At 36.4% G+C, this 12,039-nt stretch overlaps 1 protein-coding gene and 1 long non-coding RNA gene across 2 annotated transcripts in view; one reads left to right on the forward strand and one right to left on the reverse strand.

Moving 5' to 3' along the window:
• The window catches only part of LOC5565927 (ras-related protein Rab-1A), an 84,089-nt gene that overhangs the window by 51,518 nt on the left and 20,532 nt on the right, over positions 1 to 12,039 (reverse strand). The window lies entirely within an intron of this gene.
• On the forward strand, positions 1,263 to 3,066 carry LOC110674194. The gene is made up of 4 exons (XR_002498723.1): positions 1,263 to 1,401; positions 1,584 to 2,156; positions 2,219 to 2,307; positions 2,370 to 3,066. It is a non-coding gene; the product is annotated as an uncharacterized LOC110674194 (long non-coding RNA).

The following is a 12,039-nucleotide window of genomic DNA, read 5'->3' on the forward strand; positions in this document are numbered from 1 at the left end:
TTCTGATTTCAAATATTTTAAAGCCAAACCAAATGTGCTGAGTGGTCTTGCTGAGCGTCATTTTCTATGATTTTTAACGGAAGAGGAATGTCCTTCAACTCACAGGATTTGAACGGTATATTTTTTTATTTCCAGTTTATCTTAAAGTCATGAACCTATAGATCGCCCGTCAATAGAATAGAATTTTAGATTAGTGTCATTAGGAATTGAGGGAGGAACTATCTCTTGATTGACTAGCGACCCTCGAGAGAAATAACTTCAAATAAAATGAAAATGATTTACAAATAAAATGTTACTGCTTTTAATATTTCCTTAAACAGTATTTTTGATATCAGTGACTATACTAACTGAACTTTACTGTTCTCAAGGAGAAGACGACTTGAAATTTCCGTTTTAAATAGAAATTTCCTAATTATGAAATCACGATTTCCTCCCATCTTTCCCTTCCCTTTCCTCTTCCATCGGATAGATGATGAAATAGGTTCAAGTATAGCGATAGCACAAATCTCCCAACTGGTGGGGAACGTGCCTTTGGAGCCGGCCTTCTGATACCTGATAGGTGCTACTGGTACACTTGCCCTAGTTAATCATTTTCCAGTCCCATTGTTCTACATGTTAAACATTCTTGGTCTCGATTTTGTCCTATGCCAGTGATCTTTCAAATATCAAGTTGTATAGAGTCAACTGTAGAGTAAAACTTTGGCTTGTAGCAAATCGAAGATGTGATGTAGGCAGCAAACATGCTTAAGAACGATTTATGGTACTTATCTAGGACTCATATTGTTACTTGTAATCTCTCTATATCAATATTCCTATATATCAAAAAATCTCTTAGACATCTCCAGAAATAGCAAGAATCGGTTTGGCAATTGCAGGATGTCATTCAATTCTATCTACCAGCCATCCTATTTATTCCAATCCAACCAATCCGTCAATCATCTCTTGCTGACATGCGTGACCAAACCGCAAACAGTGAGTACCTGTCGCACAACGAAAGCTGGACTGACGCGATTGTAACAATTATTAACAAGTGTGACTTTATCACCTGCTTTTTACTCATTCAAGAAACGTGACGTTGCTCAATCATCAACTGCAAACAAATCCGCAGCGCACAGCTATTCAGCAAAGCTATACTGAGGGTGGCAGATTCGAAACCCGTCCGGTCGAGAATTTTCCACGGCAAAGGAAGCTCTCAGTTGATAACTGTGAAAGTGCTCATGAGAACACTGAGCACCCAATTGGGACGTAACGCCAGAAAGATGAAACCAACCCGTGACATAAGACAGCGAAATGAGGAATAAATCCACATAGCTGGATTAATTCCAATCGATGTGGTCCCCACTGAAATACTCTGCATCGCAATTTGATTGTCGCCGAAGCAGCTCCCTCATATTTCGCAGTGTAAGTAAAATCCTGATGAACCGAATCAGATGATCGCAACCTTGAAGTGGTGCCTATTTTCGTACATTGTTTCCATCATTATCGCCTCAAGTTATTCTGATGCTTCGAAGTGCGTATTGGAATCGATGTGCAGCACGACCTATCCATTTAAATTCTAGTAAATCATCAATCTTCAATCGCAGGGTTTCTAGCGACAAAGGAAGGTGGTGCCAGCGAAATGGGATGGTGCAAAACAAATCAGAGCCGATTTTGTTGCTGCTGCTGACTTGGAATGATGACAGTTAACCAAACGATGAATGAGTAAGAAGCGAACAGTTGTAATTGGTGGCGCATATCGACAATTGAGTATATGCGAGTGTGCACTGAAATAAATATGGGACGATATTTTATCAGAAATTTCATATAAATCAAACTCCTCGTTTGGCTCATACATCTCAAATGCATTCCGATACTTGTTATTCATATTCCAGTTCGAAATCAACAGCGTGCATATAAATATGAAAGGCGTAAGCTCACGCTTAAGTGATATGCCCATAATATGAGCGATACTAGCTTCGCATATACATTTCACGAACCGGCTTGTTTGTGTCTTTTATATGCATGCGTGTCATATTGAATGTATCATTTCGGCTGTTGTTATTTAGTAGAGTGAGTTAGAAATGAGAACAAAGTTGCGTTGCTGAACCCGGAATTTGAAAATGTAGCTTTTAAAGCAATAATGTTTATTCTTCAGAGTAAACCTTATCCTTTAAGTGGTGAGTAATGATATATTGCCAAAACTAATATGGAATGATTATATTTTTAATATATGTTTCAGTGGCCTAGCACAGAATCAATATAAGTCTTGCTATATGATTTGACTTCATTGGAAAACTATTGGAAGGACGATTAAACCACATTTTCAGCGTAAGTATGAGGTATTGTATCATAATTAAGTGATTCAAGCTGTTTTTTTTCTGTTTCAGCAGAATCATCTTTTTTTAGCTTTTAGGGGATCTACAGGGTCGGAAGAAGGGAAATCGGTACACACTCACTCAAACGTCACTCGAAGAATCCATCTCCAACGGGAACTGAAACTAAGAGCACATCCACTGACGTAACTAGGGTTGGGTAAACTCACTAACAACTACTTATGATTGTATGCAAGCTCAAAGGCCACACACTACTACAAATAATATTCCAATCAGAACAAGAAGGGAGGGAGGCATGAAGATCCCTTTGTGGACCCGGAATGGAACAGAGAGAAAAAATGGAACAATAGTGAGACTTTAAACACACTGAAATGACATAAACGATCAAATTCACATGCACAGAATTGTATTAAGCTAATTTTACAATAATCAACGTTTTCATTTAAGCTTAAGTCTATATTGTGACGTCACATTTGCTACTTGCGGTTAGGTCTATGTTTGGCTTGGTGTTGTTGCGTGGTCTTTCCTTGCATACCCAGACAATGGGTTGCTGTACTGGGTGCCTAGCTGAACAGCTAGGGTAACATCGGCGAATATCGTCCTCCGGGGTTGGTGGTAAAACAACAGCCACTGATCGTACACAGTATAGCCGGAAAACTGCTAGATCTTGGCTTTAGGATGAGAGTTTGGCCGGATATGGTTTAGAACCGTTGAACAATTCCGGCAATTGGAAGATCCAAAATGGCGCCTTCCTAGCGGGGTTTTGGTTGCCCGCCAGTGTTGATAGACTCGCTCTCAAATGTCAATCAATACGCTCTCCCGACAGAGCAAACTCATTAGAGATCTGCTTCGCAAATCTCACGCTTGAGATTTTGATGCAAAATCAACTCAATCAACTCAAACCGTAAAAAATGATTCAGTCGCAAAACCTGGCCATAACTTGTGAGACCCGAATATTGTTGTTTACGTTAGAAAGGATTCCTATAATTTTACCAGACTAACAAGAAATTATTGCCGTGTGTGAGTAAACGGTGGAAATACGAGACAATGAGTCAAAAAGGTGAGCCAACTCATCCATGATTTTTTGACTGCGGAGTTGCGTGATTGACAACTCACGCATGAAAAATCTCAAGCGTGAGTTTTGAGAAATTGAGTTTTTCACAACACTGTTGCCCGCTTTTCAAGCTCGATCCTTTTGTTCAGTATTGTCCTGTTCCGTCCTTTGTCCAAGCGAGATGGCGGCGCAGACAATGGCTTGTCCAAAATACAAAAGAAAAAGGCCCTGATATGGACCTACACACCATATTAGGATATTGCCACGTAATATATATGAACTCCCATGAAAAACCGTAATTTTACATGTACATAACTAATATACAATAGTTTTCACAGATTTTAAGATTTTTGCATGGATAATTTACCTTTTTCTCTGTGATCGTATCGAAAATTGATAGTAACACTTTTAGTATAGGCGATTATGTGTCACACTACCCTAGTTTTAAGCAGACAATACATTTTAGATATTTTGCATGAAGTATTCACATTTAACATTACTAACCACTTGTACATAGTTTTTTTTAACCACTACTAACAGTACTAATAATGATTTTTGATTACTTTTGGACACTAGACCTAATAAAAAGTACAAAACAGAGATGTTAAAAAAATCACTATATGTTCACTATCGCACTTTTGCGAACCTTGAGCTATTAACACGTCGCGCACTTGCTGCTCTCTAGCTTGTTCGGAACGGACTAAATTTTGTAGTGCTAGCATGCCGAGCATCTACCTTTTTTTCAGTTTTCATAAGAATCCAAACAAACCCGAGTTTGTCGGATATTTTTCATATTCGTGCCTTATGAGTTACGCCACTCCTTGCCTTGCCTATGGATAGTGCTAAGGAACTCGGGGCTGAGTGCACGCCGATGTTCAAACCGCTGTGAACAAATCTCTCGAGGCGAGAGTGTGTGATATCGCAGGGAGATATTGGAAGTGGGAGAGTGAGAGATGAGCCCTTTCCCGTGAGCATAATATACAGGGCCGCATTCAGGTAAACAAAATCATTTCTTGTGATGGCCCGAAGCCCGAATTTGGAACCACCGGTTACATAGCAGACCATCCCGAAAAATCCAACAACTTAAGATGATCACCTATTTCCGGTAGAGCAATCTGTTTTTCATAAATATTAAACCTAAATGAAAATAAAAAGTTTTAATGAAATGTTTATTTTTTTCTGCATTTTATTTTAATAATTATAATCACTATGGAAATAATAATGAAATGCATCTAGATCGCATATAAAACAAGTTACTTATGTCCATTGATTTTTATTTTACAGGCATATGAAGAAGATATGCGCACACCACTTGTAAACAGAACATGCATTTCAAATAATAATGCCATGTTTGACTGAAGTGCAAGTTACATATGCATTGCATATAGGTCAAGACTTTCATTTCCACCCTATGATAAGATTCATAGGATTTTCCAATAGTGCAAAAGTATATGTCTCTCATATAACTATGACAAGAATAGTTGGATCAGTGTGGGCTATACCTATCGGGATAGAGGTTTACTAGCCTTTCTAAGACGGAGCGCATGGGAACTTTACTGAATGCTGATTTGAACATTTTACACTGTTTGTTTCTTTTGGCGGAAGACATTCCTTGACTTTCTAAAAGCTTCTTCTGTCTGGGGTTACGTCCCAACTGGGACACAGTGTGCTTCTCAGTTAAATGTTTTTATAAGCACTTTTCAGTTATAAACTTCGAGCTTTTTTTGCTAATTGACGTTTTTGCATGTGTATATCGCGTAGCTAGAACAAAGATACTCTCGACCGGTGGTATTCGAACCCACAACCCTCAGCTTGGTCTTGCTAAAAAGCTGCGCGTTTACCGCTACAGCTTTCTGGGCCTCTTTCTAAAACACATAGATTTTTTTTTTTTTGAAAAAATCCTTTCAAAAGAAAGCAATACAATTCAAGAGTCCCTGAAAGATTATCATTATGCTTAGGGAAACGTTCGAAACAACGCCTGGAAATAACAAGGCATACATTCTAAAGAATTTTTTTTCATTATTTATGGATTTTCTTGGAAGCATGGAATCATTGGCATTTCTCCTAGTAGAATAATATAATAAGGGAATAATTTGTTGAAAAATCTTTAGAGGATATGTGTGGGTTAGTCTCTAGGAACATTTTTAAAGCAATTTGTTGGAGTGCCTAAAGATTTCCTAAATAGAATTCTGGAGAAATTTCTCTTATTATACTTCAAAAATTAGTGGAGGAATTTCTTGTCAGTAAAGGACTTTCCAGATAAATTTCTGGAAGGATGCCTGGAGGAGTCCCTGAATGTGTTTCCAGAAGAATTCCTGAAGCTTTTTTTTGAGGAAACTATGGAGAAATTCTGCAAGAACCTGTGTGAAAGTCACGTAAGACTCCACAATTTTGCACTAGGATTATTTGCAAGCAAGAAGGGACTTATGAGGCTTTCTGTAAAAAATGAAGATTTTCTAGAGAGTGCATTGAAATAGTAACTCCATTTCTGAAAAGTGACCTGTTACTAGCCCTGGATTCAATATTGAGTTCGTTTTTGTATTGGACAAATCATCAATAGCCTAGCCATTATGGCTTTTCCAGTTTTTTCGCCGAACATATCCTGAAACCCTCTTTGCACTGTTGATTTTAGGAACCATCAGCGATTTGGATTCCAGGACTGGTAGCGACTAATTGTTTTAAAAATAGAAATTTTGAAGACCTCATGCCTGAAAAATGAGACCAAACAGACAATTTGACCAGACATATTCCTAGTTTTTTTTTTAATTTCTTATGACAATACGACAAGTATTACTGCTCGTATTTTTCATTACTTTCTCCAATTCAACCAGAAATTAATTCAAGTGTTTTCTCAAAGCTTTCTTCTGGTATTATTCTGAAGATTTCTTCAGAAGTTCACTTATTGATTATTGTGCGGTTTGCTTGAGTTTTAGAAGAAAGGTTGTGATTCTTCTTAATTAACTTTCTCAAAACCGTATGAAAGTTATTTACGTCGATTTGAAAAAGTAATCGAGAATTGTTTCTTTAAGCTTTCACTAACAAATTTATTTATGAATATACTTTTTTTTCTATTCGAATGTTCCGCTGCGACCATTATTTAGATCTATTGTGACATTACCCATGTCGTTAGTGTATAGTGCATGTCGCATTACTCCATTTCCATTGATATGTAATGAAGCATCGATTTCCGTACAGTTCTTGTTTTGATTCCTCAGAAATTGATGAAAACCGAATATGATGAAAAGGTCCCGCTATTTATACCCTTCATAGAGACTTACATATCAGCGAAGGCGCGCCCCATAGCAAACATAATCGATTTCATTTCTGAGGAGGAGATTTTTTTTTATTATCGTACAAATTGGGCCGAAGGGTCTCAGATTTTCATGAAACTTTTTCCACAGGCAGGGCTCATGGATAGATGAATAAAAAAAAATTGAGAAAAATTCAGGGTCGCCTATTTTTTCGGAAAACTCAGGTGGAAATTTTTTGTTTTCCCTTGACACTACTTACTTTGAAAAATCATAACTCAAGAACGAAGCATCGTAGAAACAAAGTTTTTATATGAAAATTTAAGCAAATTTTCTCAAAAATAAAAAAAAAATATGAACTGGAAAAAGTTTTCCACAAAATTTTCCACCGTTGGGAAAATTCGTAAAGAAAAGCCGGAAAAACTATGCCCGAACTCGTGGAAAATTTTCAAAAAAATATTTTCGAGAAGGTAATTTTATAAACTTTAATCACTGAAATTTTTGGAATGCACTTTTTTTTCGTTTTTGACCAGTGTTTCCCAAACTTTTTTGACTTTCGCCCAATCGAGGCCAACAAATTTCAAAATCGCCCCCCTAAATGAATATATGTATAAAATACTATCCTGAGTTGAATTTTTGAAGTTGGTCAATTTATTAAGTTTACTAGTGTAGTAATTTGGCCGTGAAACGCAAATCAATCCGATGCATTTTTGTCAAAATGAAATTGATGTTATTTATCAACGTATTGTCCATTGATCTTTCAGCTGCACTCACAATACCACGATATTTGTTCAGTAAGATTAGGAAAATCACTAAATCAAATTGTCCCGTAACGAATCGTATGCGCATATCAATCACATTACAGATTCCCGCAACGTGTTAAAAAGAAATAAGGAACTAAAAATTAAAGGAAAAACTAATTCAACGAGATTTTATTTTAAATTCTATGGAAGAAAGTCATGAACAAATAGTGTTTTTGCACCATTTTTAATCGTTGTTTTACCGGGCTTGGTGACTTAAAAACTTTAAATAACGTTATGCGTAACATAATGAATTGTTTTTCTCATTTTCATGATTAATGTCATAAATAGGAGTTGGTTGGTGTGTAGCATAAAAGAAAATCGAAATTTCTATCTGCCTAATTTTGGAGTTTTCTGTTTTTGACAATTAGTGATTATATCCCTAGCACCCGATTTTTGTCAGTCATATTTGACACAAGTTTTTAAAAAAAATGGTATCATCAAAATTGATAAGACCACGTGTAACCACAATTCCAAAATGCATAATGTTCATTGTTTTGGTGAAAAGCCCGATTCTACCAATAAAAACTTAAGCTGCCTAATCTTAAGTATTCATACAAAAAAGTTACTAAATATTTGTTCTGATGTTGAAATAAGTTCCAAAAAATCTAACAGCTCCAACAAATGTCTCACTTTAAAAATACTTCCAATGATATCTGTGACTAAAAACTATTCAAATTTACGTTATCTTTTGATAAAATTTCAATGTCTCATTCAAGTTTCAAAAATACAAACATTTTGCTTTTAACATTCATAAAGTTTTTTGTAATAGAATTCAAACATGAGTATATTTAACAGTACAAACAAGAAGAGTTAAGATAGTTAAGTCTCCTATAATTTGCATGATTTTTCAGTACTTTCGCCCCCTTTCTATGCATTTTCGCCCCCCAAATTCAGTTTTACAAATTTTCGCCCCCCTGGACCCGAAAATCGCCCCCAGGGGGACGAATTCGCCCACTTTGGGAATCACTGGGTTACAGCATAAAGAATAGTATTCGTAATATTGAACTTTGTCCATTTCAACAGCTTCGGGAAAACTTTTTTCACTTTCCAAAAATTAATAACGAGGAATATACAGCTGATAGACAACACTTGCACTTTCTCACTGCTCTTTGTTAGTTTTTGGTAAACTTATGATTCTCAAGCTATTTCAACGCTTTAAACTTGAATTGGTAAATACCTATTTGTCATATTGTCTACCCATTTATTTAACTGTCAATTTTGTAGTTACCTAACAGGAAAAAAATTGCCTACATTCTGATTGAAGAAAACTTTGTTTCTATGTAGTTTAGTTCTTAAGAAATTTTGTTTATGAACTTATAAATTTGTAAATATATGGTTCAAACAGCTCATCCTAGCAATATTTGATCATGTTTTAGGAACGAAAAATGAGCGTATTGAAAAATATTGTAGGATTGGATCTTATTGATCGCTCTTTTCAAATATACTTTGTTTGAAAGCTGGAATAGCTAATCGGGTTTTCATTATTTGTTTTCATAAACAGTGAAAAATGTCCTGGGAAACTGATTCCATTTCAAAAATTTCATATTTTTGAGATAATTTGAATCCGGTTCGACAAGTCATGATAAGTCTTGAGTCATGATTTTTGAACGAAAAGGCATGTATGGCAAATCTTTGCATTTTTTACAAAATTGACCATAGATCAGGAACTAAAGAAAAGTACATACTAAAAGTTACCAGAATTGAAGTTTATAAAGTTTCTTTCTTAAAAATATTTTATTAAAAAATTTCCGCGAGTTCGGGCATAGATTTTCCAGCTTTTCTTTATAAATTTCCCCAACGATGAAAAATTTTGTGGAAAACTATTTCCAGTTCATATTTTTTTTGGATTTCTGAGAAAAGGAGATTGGGCAAAAATGTATGGAGTTTGGTCCCGGAATGTACACGGATGACTTATATATCATTTGAAAGATCTAAATGAGACAAAAAAAAGTTGATATGGGGCCAAAAATATTCGTCGTGGGAAAAAAAAGTTATGTGTGCTGGAATGGTGTAAGAAGAGGTATGTTTTGGACAGTTCCTATTGAATAATATTTACTTGCGCAAATGTTTTGAATTCGTGCCTATGTATGTGCTTAGGTATGTTTTTATCTTTAATGTAAATATTTTAAAAATGTTGTGATTTGACACAGATTTCAGAACGTTTTGAGTTGCTGAAATGTGAATACTTAAAACATACGGTGATAAATAATACATAAAGATATAGGTATGAGCGTTTCACAAACACGTCACTTTAGGTAACAGTTGGACACAAATATCAAATCGTATTATCCTATTTCAGTGTTCTAGCAATATGTTTGTAGAAAACGGCAGTTTACTAAGGAAGGATTTTCCAGACTATATCCGTTTTATCATTACAGTGGTTATGTTGTTGTATTCTGTACTACACTGGAAGAAATACCTCGCTTCTCGTACACAGCTTCAGCGTGCTGGAAATCCGCGCAACAACAAAGTTACCTCACTAATATCTTTGATATCAATAACATTATACTAGCATGCTATTGTTTCTCAGAGAAGGAGATCATTTGCACTAGTAGTAACTGTAGTGTTTGACTGTTTGCTGTGAACAAACTGCCAATAATTCGAGCAAAACCATTTCGGTTTGCTATCAACGTCAGCTCCATTGGCGACGCCTGAGCACATGTGGCTCCACAAATGCTTCGTTAAGAACGCTAAATACTCATGAGGATGTCAATAATGTGAATGTTTAGAAGTAATCATACCATCTTTCAGAGCTGCGCGACACACTTGAGCTGGGAACAGCTTTCATCGTGATGAACGACATGCAAAAACATGAGATCGGATGGTGGTCAATCAACAAAAGAGTGTGCATGTTGAGGATCAACGGTCGATCAACGGATGACAATGACGCAGCTGGAACGCAAGTAGGACCGCCACCCATGTTTCCACGTTAAGATCATTGTAGGAGATTAAAACGTCAAGATAAGGAATTGAGATGGACGATTGGGGAGATCAGTGCTGTCGGACTGGCAAACATGAATGTCCAATGCTTGACTGTTTTGCCGCCTCTAAGAATATGGTCATTATGGTGTAGCACCTACTTCCAAGATAACCTTCCGTACCAATGGTGATCGCTAGTTATCCACAGCAAATGAAATCTTGAATCAGTCAGGTATTGCTTGATAGATTGCACATCTCCGACGTAATTAACGTCAAAATCTATCGTGATGCTAATATTCTACCCACTACCTGATAATTATAAAAATGCGCTTCAAACTTCCTGTCGTTAACAATTAACGGTACCGACGCCCACCTCAGCATGACCTTCAGCGTCTGAATTACACGGATGTCGCCACAGCATCGTTCTACATCTCTAGCAAGTGTAACCGGAATAGGTTTTGCTTGCTGAAACCCTTCTTGGCTATTGTACTACAGTAAAAATAGCCATCAACTCACAGGTGGAGTCATTGTGCGTTGAACGTAGTCTATGGTACGATTGGTTTGCTGAAGAGTTTAGAATTATTCTAGAGGAAAAAAACGTGAAGCACCATACACAGAAGCGGAAGCAGCAGACTAGTGTTGATGACACAGGACCGGAGGTTCAAGGCAAAGGAGAGCATTTCAACGTTCGAATGTTGGACAAAAGCAGCCAACCTGATCCCACTTTGAGTGAAGTTAAGGATAATGTTCAACAGCTCAAGAATAACACAGCAATTGTTGAGGATGGTATATGAGTGGAACTCATCAAGATTATCCCAAAAAAGTTGACCGCTTGTCTGCATCGGCTGATATTAATTACTATTCTTAAGAACCTCGCAGTTAAAACATCTGCAAGAAGAGTAGAGCCAAGGGGTTAAATACTCTGCCTACAGAAAACGGTAGTGCTTATTTATCTGTCTTTTCTTCTATCTGTAAAACTTGCATAAAATTGTCAAGGGCTTGTACACAAGTTACTGGAGGGTAACAGACGGAGAGAGATAGGAGATAATATAAGATATGCACTCATTAGAAAAAAAATAAGTTCATTGGACTCCACGGCATTCGTATACTAATTCGTAAAACGATAATGATTGACACTTTAACTAAAGACTGGTTGAATAATGTAGGAGCTCAGGTGATACTAAACATCCACGTATGAGGTATACAACGCGAGATGGTTTATACTAGTGAGCTAGATTGCCATTGTGTTTAAACATGAAATCCTAAAACTACGCATATGTTACTGCGTAGCATTTAGCAATAAGCATTTCAACTCACATTAAACGTTTTTTGATGCTGATGATGTTGTTCATTGAGGTTGAGTGGGTTGAGCTGATGGTTTTATTGATTTCTTCGTAAAATTCGTCCTGGAGAAATATTTACTTCAGCAAAAACAAAACAGTCAGTTCTTTTATAAGACACCACACACTTTTCTTTCACCACTGTTTCTCAATTGCTTTTCATCGAACGAGGCTGACTTTTTTTAGAATACAAGTTGTAATATTACCTTATTACTAATAAAAAGTATCGTATAGGTCGGTTAAAAAACAGTTAGGAATTGTGATTAGTATAATGTGGATAGCAGGGTCTGGCAGAAAACTTTACTGATTAAACATATGTATTTTAAAATGATTTTTAATGTTATTACGGTCTAACATGTAATG

Source organism: Aedes aegypti, chromosome 1 (assembly GCF_002204515.2).
Source record: "Aedes aegypti strain LVP_AGWG chromosome 1, AaegL5.0 Primary Assembly, whole genome shotgun sequence".
NCBI classification, from domain to species: domain Eukaryota; kingdom Metazoa; phylum Arthropoda; class Insecta; order Diptera; family Culicidae; genus Aedes; species Aedes aegypti.